A 14,274-nucleotide genomic window follows, 5' to 3' on the forward strand; every position below is an offset into this window, starting at 1 on the left:
CACTCGGGGGCTTAGCTGCGAACCCGTACTCGCCTAAGTTACAACACTACTCCGACTTGAGAGCAATCCTCCCACTCGGGTGCTTAGCCACGATCCCGTACTCCCCTAAGCTACAAAACTACTCCAAGTGGAGAGCAATCCTCCCACTCGGGGGCTTAGCCGTGAACCAGTTTCGCCTAAGTTACAAAACTACTTCGAGTGGAGAGCAATCCTCCCACTCGGGGGCTTAGCCGCGAAACAGTTTTGCCAAAGTTTCAAAACTACTCCGAGTGGAGAGCGATCCTCCCACTCGGAAGCTTAGCCGCGTACCAGCTTCGCCTAAGTCAAAAAATCCGATCACACAAAACATCCTGGAAACAAGAAAGCAATATCCGGATAAAACCATCAAGTTCGGATAAACCCAACAAGTTTTAGAACCGTGAGCAAAAGTACTCGGCCGTCAGGCCCAAAAGAGTTAATGGTTACACGATCACTCGGCATTCCGAGGCAAATAAGTTCAGGTCATTAAAGTTTTTTATTCACTCGGCTGGAGGAGGACTCGCTGACTCGACGAAGGTGTCCAAGTCGATGCCGTCAGCTATGCGAGTGGCTGCTTCAATAATGGTTTTGAAGGATTGGAACTGGAGTTTCTTCGTGTTTGCCACTTGGAGAGCCTTTAGTTTTTCTTCCTTAGAATCCTTACAATGGACTCTAACGAGTGAAAGAGCCACGCCGGCTCCACAGCGAGCAGCTGATTTCTTTCATGCCTGCACTCGACTAGGAATTTCATTAAGACAGACCATCAATGACTCGAGGTCATTCTGAAGTCTGTCCTCCGGCCACAACTCTTGGTCTATCTTTGACAATGCAACCTTCAATCGAGCAATGTACCCCAAGACGCCGTCAAGACGAGCTTCAAATCGCATTACATTCATCGCGGCTTCATCTTTGATGAGTGACTTAGTGGGGTCCAAGCCTGGTTCGATCCGCTTAGTCTCCTGCTCAAAATCCTGACAGCACTCAGCACGAGGGAGAAAAATGAGTCGACAGCAGAATTATATAAAAGTTTTCTGGATTCACTCGAATGAAGAAAGATACCTTCAAGCATGATGTACAACTTATTAGCAAGACCTCCCAAGTAAACCTCCAGCTCGTCCCTCTTCTGAGTGAACTCATCCACCTTGTCAGCCAGGGCCACCTTCTCTTATTTAAGTTGTGCGGCTTCTTTCTTCGCCTCGTCGATAGCAGTCTTCAGATTGGAATTTTCCTCTTCCAGTTTGCAGACTGAAGCTAGATTTTTCTCGGCTAGTTTAGTCTTCTCACTCGCCACCTTCTGCGCCCCCGCAAGATCAATGCCCTTCTTCTCCAATGCTTGCTTAATGGTGTCTAAAGAAATAACAACTATGCACATCTCTTCGAGTGCATTCACTCGGTTCAAAGGATGGAAAATAAGGAATATCAAAGCATACAGTCAGAAAGACATTACCTCCCATGGTCTTTGAGGGAGTCCTGGATTAGGGGGTATCCGGACAGCCGGACTGTGTACAACGTCCGGACTATTGAAGCGTGAAGATACAAGACTCAAGACTTTGGCCCGTGTCCGGATGGGACTCTCCTTTGCGTGGAAGGCAAGCTTGGCGATCCGGATATTATATTTCCTTCCTTGTAACCGACACCTGTAAACCCTAGTCCTCTCCGGTGTCTATATAAACCGGAGAGGTTGGTCCTTAGAAGGCCGATCACAATTACAATCATACCATCATAGGCTAGCCCTTAGGGTTTAGCCTCTACGATCTCATGGTAGATCTACTCTTGTACTACCCATATCATCAATATTAATCAAGCAGGAAGTAGGGTTTTACCTCCATCGAGAGGGCCCAAACCTGGGTAAACATCTATGTCCCTTGCTTCCTGTTACCATCAGCCTTGACGCACAGATCGGGACCCCCTACCCGAGATCCGCCGGTTTTCACACCGACATTGGTGCTTTCATTGAGAGTTCCTCTGTGTCGTCGCTGTCAGGCTTGATGGCTCCTTCAATCATTATCAATGATGCTGTCCAGGGCGAGACTTTTCTCCCCGGACAGATCTTCGTGTTCGGCGGCTTCGCACCGCGGGCCAATTGGCTTGGCCACTTGGAGCAGATCGATAGCGATGCCCCCGGCCACCAGGTCAGGTTCGGAAACTTGAACTACACGATGGATATCTGAGGATACTTGATCTTTGACAGATTCGGGCCAGCGCCAGAAGCGCCGAACAGCCACGATGAGCATGGCTTAGACCTGCTGTCAGACGATGCTCGGGATATCACCCCGGCAGAAGCCTCAGATTTAAATCCGGGGCAGATTGCGTTGCCTAAGGACGGAGGGCTGGACCCCGCCCCGCAGGCCGTACCTTCATCGGCGATGGAGCTAAACACATGCCTCACTCTCAAGGGAGTCTGTGACTCTGGACCCCCGGATTCATATCCGGTTGTAGGTTCTAGTCCGCGCGTCCCCGGGCCCGTCGAGCCTGATTGGGCTCCAGTGATGGAGTTCACCGCGGCGGACGTTTTTCAGCACTCGCCCTTTGGCGACATGCTGAACTTATTGAAGTCTCTCTCTTTGTCAGGAGACTCTGGGCCAAACTATGTCCGGCTTGAGTGGGAAGCAGACTACGACGGAATTCCTTGCCCACCCACCACCCACTTCATTGCCACGATCTATGATCTAACCAATGTGCTTGACTTCGACTCCGAAGACATCGACGGTATGGACGACGATGTAGGAGAATTACAGGAGCCACCGCTCACAGGACGGTGGATGGCCACCTCCTCATACGATATATACATGGTGGACACTCTGAAGGAAACTAATGGCGATGAGGCAACGGAGGATAACCCCTCTGGAAGAAAAGCAAAGCATGGGCGTCGTCGGCGCCGCTCCAAGCCCCGCCACAGCAATACCGACCCTGGAGACGAAAATAATCCGGATGGCGCAGAAGAAGAATATGACCCTGACCAGCCCGCCTTCGAGCAGGCCGAACAGGAAGATGAGCAGGTCATCCCAGAAGAACAGGTGACGGACGCATACCTGGAGGAGGACAACTACATGCCCCCCTCCGAAGACGAGATTAGCCTCGGCAACGACGAATTCGGCCTGCCTGAGGATCCCGTAGAGCAGGAGCGCTTTAAGCGCAGGCTTATAGCCACTGCAAGGAGCCTGAAGAAGAAGCAGCAGCAACTCCAAGCTGATCAAGATCTGCTCACAGATAGATGGACTGAAGTCCTGGCAGCCGAGGAATATGGACTCGAACGCCAAACGGCTGACTGGCCACCCCGTGGCCGGGATAAAACGGGATATTAGCCCAGATACCAGCCCGCACCCCCACGCCGATACACTACAGCTCAGGGCAACAGGCAAGACCTGCAAGATATTCTAAAAAACAAAGCAGGACAGCCAAGATCGATCTACGGATCGCGGGGGCGCGCCCCAGCACGCGACGATGACCGTCACGCCTGCGTAGCCATATAGCCTGGCACAGAGGCGCCGCACGCCCCCTCTGCTTCACTGACGAAGTGATGGATCATGAATTCCCAGAAGGGTTCAAACCCGTAAACATCGAATCATACGATGGCACAACAGACCCCACAGTATGGATCGAAGATTTCCTTCTCCACATTCACATGGCCCGCGGAGATGATCTACACGCCATCAAGTATCTTCCCCTTAAGCTCAAAGGACCAGCCCGACACTGGTTCAACAGCCTGCCAGCAAATTCCATTGGTAGTTGGGAAAACCTGGAAGGCGCATTCCTTGATAACTTCCAGGGCACATATGTGCGACCACCAGACGCCGATGACCTGAGCCACATTACTCAACTGCCCGGAGAGTCAGCCCAAAAATTCTGGACTCGGTTCCTTACTAAAAAGAACCAAATAGTCGACTGTCCGGAGGCCGAAGCCCTGGCGGCTTTGAAGCATAATATCTGTGATGATTGGCTCGCTCGACACCTCGGCCAGGAAAAACCCAAGTCTGTGGCAGCTCTCACAACCCTAATGACCCGCTTTTGTGCGGGTGAGTATAGCTGGTTGGCTTGCAGCGGCACCACGCCACATTCCGGCACTTCGGACGGTCGCGATGCTAACGGCAAGCCACAGCGTAACAGGCATAAGAGACGGAACAACGGCGATATCACTGAAGACACGACGGTCAACACCGGATTCAGCTGATCTAAGTCCGGTCAGCGGAAAAAGTTGTTCAAAAAAAAAATCAGGGACCGTCCAGCCTGGACCGCATACTAGAGCGCTCGTGCCAAATTCATGGCACCCCGGACAAGCCAGCCAACCACACCAATAGAGACTACTGGGTGTTCAAACATGCCCGTAAGATAAACGCCGTAAACAAGGACAAGGGGCTGCACAGCAACGATGACGAAGAGTCCCGGCGTCCGAATACGGGGGGACAAAAGAAATCCCTCCCAGGTGAAAACGTTCAATATGATCTATGCCACTCACATCCCCAAGCGGGAACTGAAGCGAGCACTACGGGATGTCTATGCGATGGAGCCAGTCGCCCACAAATTCAACCCATGGTCAGTTGTCGGATCACCTTTGATCGTAGGGATCATCCTACTAGCATCCGTCATGGAAGCTCAGCCGCATTGGTCTTAGACCCAATCATCGATGGATTCCACCTCACGCGAGTCCTTATGGACGGCGGCAGCAGCCTGAACCTGCTTTACCAGGACACAGTGCACAAGATGTGCATTGACCCTTCAAGGATCAAGCCCACCAAAACTACCTTTAAAGGTGTAATTCCCGGAGTAGAGACCCGCTGTACAGGCTCTATAACATTGGAAGTGGTCTTCGGATCCCCGGACAACTTCAGGAGTGAAGAGCCAATCTTCGACATCGTCCCTTTCCGCAGTGGCTACCATGCATTGCTCGGACAAACCACATTCGCTAGATTCAATGCGGTACCACATTATGCATACCTCAAGCTCAAGATGCCAGGACCGCGCGGGGTCATCACTGCCAATGGAAATATGGACCGCTCCCTTCGAACAGAAGAACATATGGCAGCCCTCGCGGTAGAAGTACAACGCGGCCTACTCCGACAAACCAATCCGGTGACAACTTCGAGCACGGTCAAGCGAGTCCGGAGCACCCCGCAACAGGATCATCAGGAACGCCAAGAGCGTGATTAGCAATCCGGCCTCCGCCCAAGCCCCTTCAAAGCAGCGTTCGCGCCACGCGTACACAATTACGCACTCAAGATACCATGAGCATAGGCGGAGGCGCATCAACGACTCAGTCAATAGTGCGGGTAACCGCCAAATACCTTCATACTCTTTCCCTCTTACATTTCAGGACACCTCGTTAGTGCAGCATCCTCAGAAGAGCCGAATTGCCGGACTTATATGGGAGAGACATCCAAGGAGGCAACAGACGTTGTGCACAGAAGGAAATACCCAGGTGGAATCTATTTACGATCATTATACCAGCTTTATCTATCTGCACACAACCCGCCCTTGGATAGGACATGTCAAATAGTCCTATTTTATCTGTGCTTCATGCATCCATTGTAAACATACGCTTAAACGTATTTTTCGTCAATGGGAGATTATACATAGCGTCAGCTTATTATCCTTGTTTGAGCATTTTTTTCTCTTATAAATGTTTATTTGATATTGCATCTGTACACCTTGGTGCGGTCAGTTTGCCAGGGGCTTCTCATGGCGCCCCGTAATATGGTAAATAAAGTCCGAACACTTTCAACAGTGCGGCACCCCGAACTTATAACACTATATGCATCAGCTCCGAATCATGTCTTGGGTCTACAGTAGGGATAGCCTGGCTCCTTGTTTTGGTGCCTTACGTTCCGTTATATCGGCTAAGGTAGCGTAGGGAGAACTACTGCGATTGTGTCCCGGTTCTTCCGGACGAGCACCTCAGTAGAGAAAGCCGAAAACTGACCGGCATGATGTGGCGAGAGCTGGTCGCTGTTCGAGTGGTACTAAAATCCTTAAAGATTTTCCGCTTTAGGCGATAAATCGGCTTTGTCCGATCTAGGCGTATATAGCGCCCCAATTCGGCCTTCCGGATTCTAGGGGCTTCACCGAAATTTAAAATTGTAGACTTCTATGGCTAAGTGAAAGTTATAAAGCCACATAGTCCGATTGCCTCATTCGCTGCGCCGGACACCTCCTTAACGGACCAAACATTTGGATAAAAGAGTGTCCGGGTTTTCGACGAACACCCCAGTGCTACTCACGTGGGGGCGCAAGCCGACGACTGGCCTACTTTCAGGATTTTATAAACAGCCGCACAGAAGGTAATATTTTAAATAACAAAAGCGCTACATAGCGCAAGTAACTTCGTCCTTAAATTACAAACATGACAGAAGTGAATTCATTCAAAAACGGTGTCCTTGGTACATTCATCAGCCACGAGACGAGCACCCTTCATAACGCCATCATTGTACAGCTCGGGATGGTGATGCACCTTGCCCTCCGGCGGCCCGTCCTTGACCAGCTTCTCCGCATCCAGCTTGCCCCAATGCACCTTGACGCGGGCAAAGGCCCGGCAGGCACCTTCGATACAAACGGAGCGCTTGGTCACCTCTAGCCGCGGGCAGGCATCCACCATCCGCTTGATCAGGCCAAAGTAGCTACTGGGCATGAGCTCACCAGGCCACATCCGGACTATGAAACCTTTCATAGCCAGTTCGGCAGCCCTGTGGAGTACGACCAACTACTTCAGTTGGTCACTGAGAGGCATCGGGTGTTCAGCCCCAGCATACTGGGACCAGAACAGCTTCTCCGTTGAGTTCCCCTCCTGGGCACGGTAGAACTCCGCAGCGTCTGATACGCTGCGTGGCAGATCTGCAAATGCCCCTGGAGAGCTCCGAATTAGAGTAGGTAAAAGAAACGCCTCCTTTACATGTTTGCTTTGCATAAAGAACTTCTTACCCGCTGATATCTTCTTGGCCTCCTGGATCTTCTGCTGTGCTTTCTCGGCTTCGGCCTTGGCGTCTTTTAAATTCACAAGGCCCTTCGCAAGCTCGGCCTCTTTTGCCTTCAGATCATGCTCCACGGACTCATACTTCTTGCCAAGGTCCTGGAGCTCTTGCTGTACCTCACCTACCCTAACACTTTGCTTTTCGCGCTCCTTACATTTCGAGGCCGCCTTGTCTTCGGCCTCGGACAGCGCATTTTTTAGGGACGCCACTTCGGCGGTGGCCCTTGTTACAAAGTCATGACACTTAGGTGTTAGACTCACCAATTCTGCCTATCCTTAAATGCATAAGAGCGGGAATCACTTACCCTTGCTCTCTTCGAGCTGCCTCTTCGTGAGGTCGAGCTCTCCCAATAATACTTATTATTAGACTCCTGCGAATTATAATTGACCCTCCGTTTGGCTTTTCTTTCCGAACACCAAACAGAGTATCAGGGGCTACTACCTATCGGGTGGTAATTTTGCACATATTTCTTACGTACCTCGAAGCCTGTCAGGAGGTTGGTGCAAGCTTCGGTTAGTCCGCTTTTGGCGGACAAAACCTTCCGAATCACCGTACTCATGAGGGTACGGTGCTCTTCATCCATGGAAGCACCGCGAAGCGCTTCCAGCAGATAGTCCGACGCCTCATGCGCAACGGAAGTCCTCAATACATACGGCTCGCCCTCCCTAACGAGGGGTCGCCCCCCTGAGTCCGGAACCATCGAAGGTTCCGGAATTGTGTTCGGCTGAGAGCCCGGCTGGCCGTGGCTCTCATCGACACGTTCTGCGGGGATCTTGAACCCCGCGTGTCCGACGTCTGGGACCCCGCCTCAGGGCGTCTCTAGAGTCACCTCCCCCCGCTCTGGGAGCCTTCGGGACAACACCTTCGTGTCATCCGCGGGTTGAGGAGTAGTGGCTGTCGGAAGCGAATTGATCTCCGAATCACTCAAGGACCCGGAGGAAGACACTTCGGGGTGATCCCTGGCCAGACTGCACATATGTTCGGCATTATAAATACAAAATCTATGAAGTGAAATCATGATAGAATGCAGACACTTACGATCACACTGGGGGCTTCCCCCCTGGGCAGCCACCACTCCTCACTATGAGCGGCTGTGGCGGAGTAGTCCAGAAGGGACACCTTCCCCTTCTTGGACGCCCCAGCCTCCCCCTCCAGGGCGGATCTTCTCTTTCTCTCCTCCCTAGTTCAGGGAGGTAGAGTTTCTTCTTGGTTCCTCCCGCCTCCGCGGGAAGAATCTGTCTCATCGTCATCAGACGACAAGGGTATGATGGCCTTGCGCCGGGGGCCTTTTTCCGGCCCCCTGGTCCGCCTCCCCGGACCCTCATCCTTTCCGGACAGGGCGTCTTCTTCTTCTTCTTCTTCTTCTTCTTCCTCCCTTTCATGAGAGGAGTGCGCCTCGTCGTCTTCAGACGAGGCTTTTGGCACGACCTTGCGCCGAAGACCCTTTCGGGTCCCTAGAGCCTTCTTCTCGGCCTTCTTCTCCGGCACCTTGTACGGTGCCGGGACCGGCATCTCCATCAGGAGAGCATCAGCTGGGCCTTCTGGCAGCCGAGCCGGATAGTAAACCTGCTCCGCTGCCTCCGCATAATCCTGAAGCAAACATGCACAATCACTTAAGGCTCTCCCATGAACATATCAGAAAGAACCGGGTCCAGTGGCAGTCTGAGAAATCACTTGACTAGGAGCCCGCGCGGCGTGAAGCCCGCGGTCCTCGGATGTGGGAGGAGGTACTTCATAGACCTTGAATAGCACCTTCCATGCGCCCTTGTGCGTCATGTCGTAGAGCTTCAGGAGCGTCCGGTGTTCGGTCGGGACAAACTCCCATAGATTGACTGCTCGGCTCTAGCAGGGCAGGATCCGGCGAACGAGCATGACCTGGATCACATTGACAAGCTTGATGTTCTTGTCCTTCATTCTTTTGATGCATGGATGGAGTCCGGTCAGCTCCGTAGAATCGCCCCAGGACAGGCCCTTCCTTTCCCAGGAGGTGAGCCGCATGGGGGCTCCGGATCTGAATTCGAGGGCCGCCGCCCAGTTGGCACCGCGCGGCTCGGTGATGTAGAACCACCCTGATTGCCATCCTTTTACGGTCTCCGCAAAGGAGCCGTCAAGCCATGTGACGTTGGGCATTCTGCCCACCATGGCCCCTCCGCACTCCGCTTGTTGGCCGCTTACAACCTTCGGCTTCACGCAGAAGGTTTGTAGCCATAGGCCGAAGTGAGGCCGGATGCGGAGGAAGGCCTCGCATACGATGATGAACGCCGAGATGTTGAGGACAAAGTTCGGGGCTAGATCATGGAAATCTAGCCCATAGTAAAACATGAGCCCACAGATGAAGGGAAGGAGTGGAAATCCCAGTCCACGGACGAAGTGGGCGACGAATACGACCCTCTCATGGGGTCCTGGGGTCGGAATGTCCTTCCCGGCATCTGGTAGACGGTGCGCTATGTCCGCGGCCAAGTATCCGGCTGCCCGAAGATTCACGATGTGCTTCTCCTTGACGGTGGAAGCCACCCACTTGCCTCCTACTCCGAACATGTTTAGCTGTGCGGAGAAGACTTGGGCTTGGGCGCTGGAGCATGAGGGGGCAAGAATGGGTAAAGGAGGAAGAAGGCGTGGGTGAAAATGGGGAAATCTTATATCTTTATAGAGGATCCAAGAGCGGTGCGCCTCCCCACTTACCCGTTGAGAATCGCTTGTTTCCCAAGCGCCACGATTAATGGCGTGGTGAGATTACCCATAACCGTATTGATGAGAATCCCGTGATAAGGGGACACGATCTCTGCTTTGACAAGATGTGTCAAAGAAACCTCCTCGCAATATGCGTTGTAGCTGGTTGTGGGAAAACGGATCGAATAACGATACGACCGTAATAACATGTCACGTCATCAGAAAAAGTTGTCAGCGGATTGCGTTTGTGAAATATCATTCTCTCCATGGTGGCATATGAAGATCATCTCGCAGATCCGGACACGGTATAAGTATTCGGTGATTACTTTGGAGTATTCGGAGGAGGAACCCGCCTTGCAATGCCAAAGACAATACTGCACGCCAGACTCATCGTCATTGAAGCCTGGTTCAGGGGCTATTGAGGGAGTCCTGGATTAGGGGGTATCTGGACAGCCGGACTGTGTACAACATCCGAACTATTGAAGCGTGAAGATACAAGACTCAAGACTTCGGCCCGTGTCCGGACGGGACTCTCCTTTTCATGGAAGGCAAGCTTGGCGATCCGGATATTATATTTCCTTCCTTGTAACCGACTCCATGTAAGCCCTAGTCCTCTCCAGTGTCTATATAAACCGGAGAGGTTGGTCCTTAGAAGGCCGATCACAATTACAATCATACCATCATAGGCTAGCTCTTAGGGTTTAGTCTCTACGATCTCGTGGTAGATCTACTCTTGTACTACCCATATCATCAATATTAATCAAGCAGGAAGTAGGCTTTTACCTCCATCGAGAGGGCCCGAACCTGGGTAAACATCTGTGTCCCTTGCTTTCTATTACCATCAGCCTTGATGCACAGATCGGGACCCCCTACCTAAGATCCACCGGTTTTGACACCGACAGTCTTCACTTCATCCCGAGCCTTCTTCAGTTTCTTATTCGCAAGCTCCAAATCAAGTTGGAGTTGGATCTTCTCCTTCTCGAAAGCAGCATACTGAGTCCCAAGTTCACAAGATTTCTGCGATCAGTAAAAAATTAATTCAGTCGACAAAGAGAAAAGATCCTTCACTTCCGAGTGGGAAGAGCAAATTCAGACTGCTGATTATCAGGGAAGTTCTAAGACCACCGCCGAATAAAACATTCGGCAGGCGGTCTTGGGGACTACACCCAGTGGGTGCACTCAGCGTGCCCCCACTGGTTCGATTTCCTACTTAGTATGGTCTGCCTAGACCGAGTGGGAGAGAAAAAAATCCTTGTTCTCAGACCCCCGCCGACTGCCCATATCGACGACGGTCTCGGGGACTACACCCAGTGGGTGCACTTAGCGTGCCCCCACTTGAACAAGAACCCACTCGACACGGCCCGACTGACCCGAGTGAAGAGTAGCAAACCAACATATTCTACACACCCCCGCCGAATCAAAAATTTGACGGCGGTCTCGGGGACTACACCCAGTGGGTGCACTCAGTGTGCCCCCACTGGACCAGGAACTCACTCAACACGACCTGTCTGACTCGAGTGGAAGAACTATGCAGACAAAGAAAACACCCAGTGGGTGTACAATGCAAAGCACAGACCCATGATAGATGCACACTAAAGGTTCCAAAACGCTCATCCACGGACATCTTACGAATAATAAAGCAGCAGTTTTCAGATACCATATCCTAGCAGAGCAAGGTTCGGGTTGAAAAACCAATCGGAAATCAACTTACAATCGTACTTACTCGAATGTTGGTCTGAAGGGTAGAACTGGCGTCGTAAGCAGCATTGCTATTCTCATACACCACCTTCATCCTCTCCATCATCAGGCCTTCTTGGATCATGGCCTCCTTGGCAGCTCTAGTTTGGTCCTCCAGGTCGTGATGAAGACCGAGTCTAATCGACTCAGGAGTTGATGATGAAGCTGGAGGAGTCAATGTTTGAGGCTGCTAGTCAGACCAGCGGTTTGAGCGGCCGTCACTAGAGGTTGAGCAGTCGACAGTGGGACAACAAAGCAAACACCAATTTGAGACGAGCCACCAAGTTCTTGGACGACGGGTTCAGTTGGCGGGTGAGACGTCCGACTCGAAGGCGTTCTCTTGCTCAGGCCCCGCGAGATGGACGAGGCTCTGCCTCTTCCCCCTGCATTTTTTGGAGGCTCATCCTCATCGTCGTCTGGAAGCTGGATACATCTGATGGTACTACAAGCACTCGACAGTGAGATTCTAGTCGACCACCACAACAATTGGTAAAGCATGAGCATGTCTGCAATCTCGTACCTGCTCGAGAAGTGGCCATGTCTGCGGTGTCCGCATTAGCCTGCTCATCATCAATCTCCATGTGGGACGTCCCTGAAGTAGCGGCCCTGGGGATCCAAAATCTCATTCAGTCAAACAAACAAGAAGGTCCGCAACAGCAATGAAGGGGAAGGAAAAGGAACACTTACGTCGAAGCGATGGGCACAACCTTGATCCTGGGCAAAGCCTTCTGGGGTTTGGGTGGAGCGACTTTGGCTTTGGAATCCTCGCACTCGATGCTGCTGCCTTGCCGCAGCCACCTGCAGGATCTTGTGATTGCTTGGAGCGGCACTCAGAACATGGTGGTGACTTGACCTCCTCGCGGTCGTCGGAGTCATCGCTATCATCGTTGCTGTCATCAGCATATTCAATGTTGGTGCTTTCATCCTTGCTTTCTAATCCTCCAAGGTGCTGCTCTCCATTTGGTACAAGCGAGTACATCTTCATGAAAACCTGCAAGACACAAGTCACAAATATCAGTCGGATCCCAGAATAACTGCGTATTGGAGAATACAAGACATAAACACTTGACAAATCGCGCCTGGCCTCATCTGGGGCATTGTTGGCGTCGTATGGCAAGATCCTCTTGGCTCCACGGGGGTTATCTTGTTGCCAGTGATGCTTCACAGCCACTGAGCCACCGTCTCCTCACTGACCTCCTTGTTGCCAGTGATGCTTCAAGGGGGTAAATTCCTTCTTTTATCATTTACCTACTCGAGGACGAGTAGGAATTAAGCTTGGGGATGCTGATACGTCTCCAACGTATCTATAATTTATGAAGCATTCATGCTATTTTATTACCTATTTTGAATTATTATGGGCTTTATTATACACTTTTATATTACTTTTGGGACTAAGCTATTAACCGGAGGCCCAGCCCATATTGCTGTTTTATTGCCTGTTTCAGTATTTCGAAGAAAAGGAATATCAAACGGAGTCCAAACGAAACCTACGGCAGCATGATTTTTTGGAAGAATATGATCCTGGAGACTTGGAGTTCACGTCAGAAGATCCTCGAGGAGGCCAAGAGATAGGGGGAGCCCGCCTATCTTTTGATCCCCTCGAGCACCCCCCGATGGACTTCTTTCGCCTATATAAGCCTATGTACCCTAAAAACATCGAATATAAAGATAGATCGGGAGTCCCGCCGCCGTAAGCATCTGTAGCCACCATAAACCTCTCGGGAGCCCATTCCGGCACCCTGCCAGAGGGGGAATCCATCACCGGTGGCCATCTTCATCATCCTGGCGCTACCCATGACGAGGAGGGAGTAGTTCACCCTCGGGGCTGAGGGTATGTACCAGTAGCTATGTGTTTGATCTCTCTCTCTCTCGTGTTCTCTCTATGGCACGATCTTGATGTATCGTGAGCTTTGCTATTATAGTTGGATCTTAATGATGTTTCTCCCCCCTCTACTCTCTTGTGATGAATTGAGTTTCCCCTTTGAAGTTATCTTATTGGATTGAATCTTTATTTGAGAACACTTGATGTATGTCTTGCCTTGTTTATCTGTGGTGACAATGGGATATCACGTTGTCACATCCCTAGCTTCAGGCATTGCTCTAGGTTAGCTTCATGTGTGCATCATGTCTATATTTTTGAAACTTGAATTGAGGAATATTGGAAGCCTCAAAACCCTAAATAAAAGAGGGGCAAAAACCCTAGAAATCTTATTCATTGCTCCAAATGGCTCTTCTTAAATGTTTGATAATTTTTGGTAAGGGTTCTGGTCCCAACCAAAATATTGAACATTTTTAAGGATTTATTTTTGGGACTTTGAATTTAAATCATAGCTATTTGAATTGGACTTATATCTACTGTTAAATAAATATAGGTCCAATAATTCTGAAATATTTTTGTGGAGCATTGTTTCAATTCTTTTAGCTCCTAAAAATATTGTCAGAAGCAAAATAAATTGAATTGGTTTCAAAACCAAATTCAAAACAAACCTGCAAAATAGAAAACAGAGTTAAAACAAAACAGAGAGAAAAAAATAAAAAAAGAACAGAGCTTACCTGGCCTCACCGTGCAGCCCACCAGAGCCGGCCCAGCTCCCCCAGCCGGCCCAGCCCACCTCCTCCTCCTTTGTCCTCTTCCTCCTCTGCCAGGAGGACGAGCAGAGGCGAGGCGTGGCGCTCGCCGACGCTGCCCCGGCCACCTCCTGCTTCCCCCCCCCTAGCCACCTCCTGCTTCCTCCCTGGCCTCCCCAGCGACGCCCCGGACGACGCCACGCACCCCCTGCACCGCTCCCCTCTCCCCGTGCCCCTCTTCCCCCCCTGTTCGCCTCTCCCTCTCGCTCACCGAATGCGCCCGCCGCCACCGACGAGCACCACCGCACCCACCGTCTCC

This window comes from Triticum dicoccoides, chromosome 7B, assembly GCF_002162155.2.
Source record: "Triticum dicoccoides isolate Atlit2015 ecotype Zavitan chromosome 7B, WEW_v2.0, whole genome shotgun sequence".
Classification (NCBI taxonomy): Eukaryota; Viridiplantae; Streptophyta; class Magnoliopsida; order Poales; family Poaceae; genus Triticum; species Triticum dicoccoides.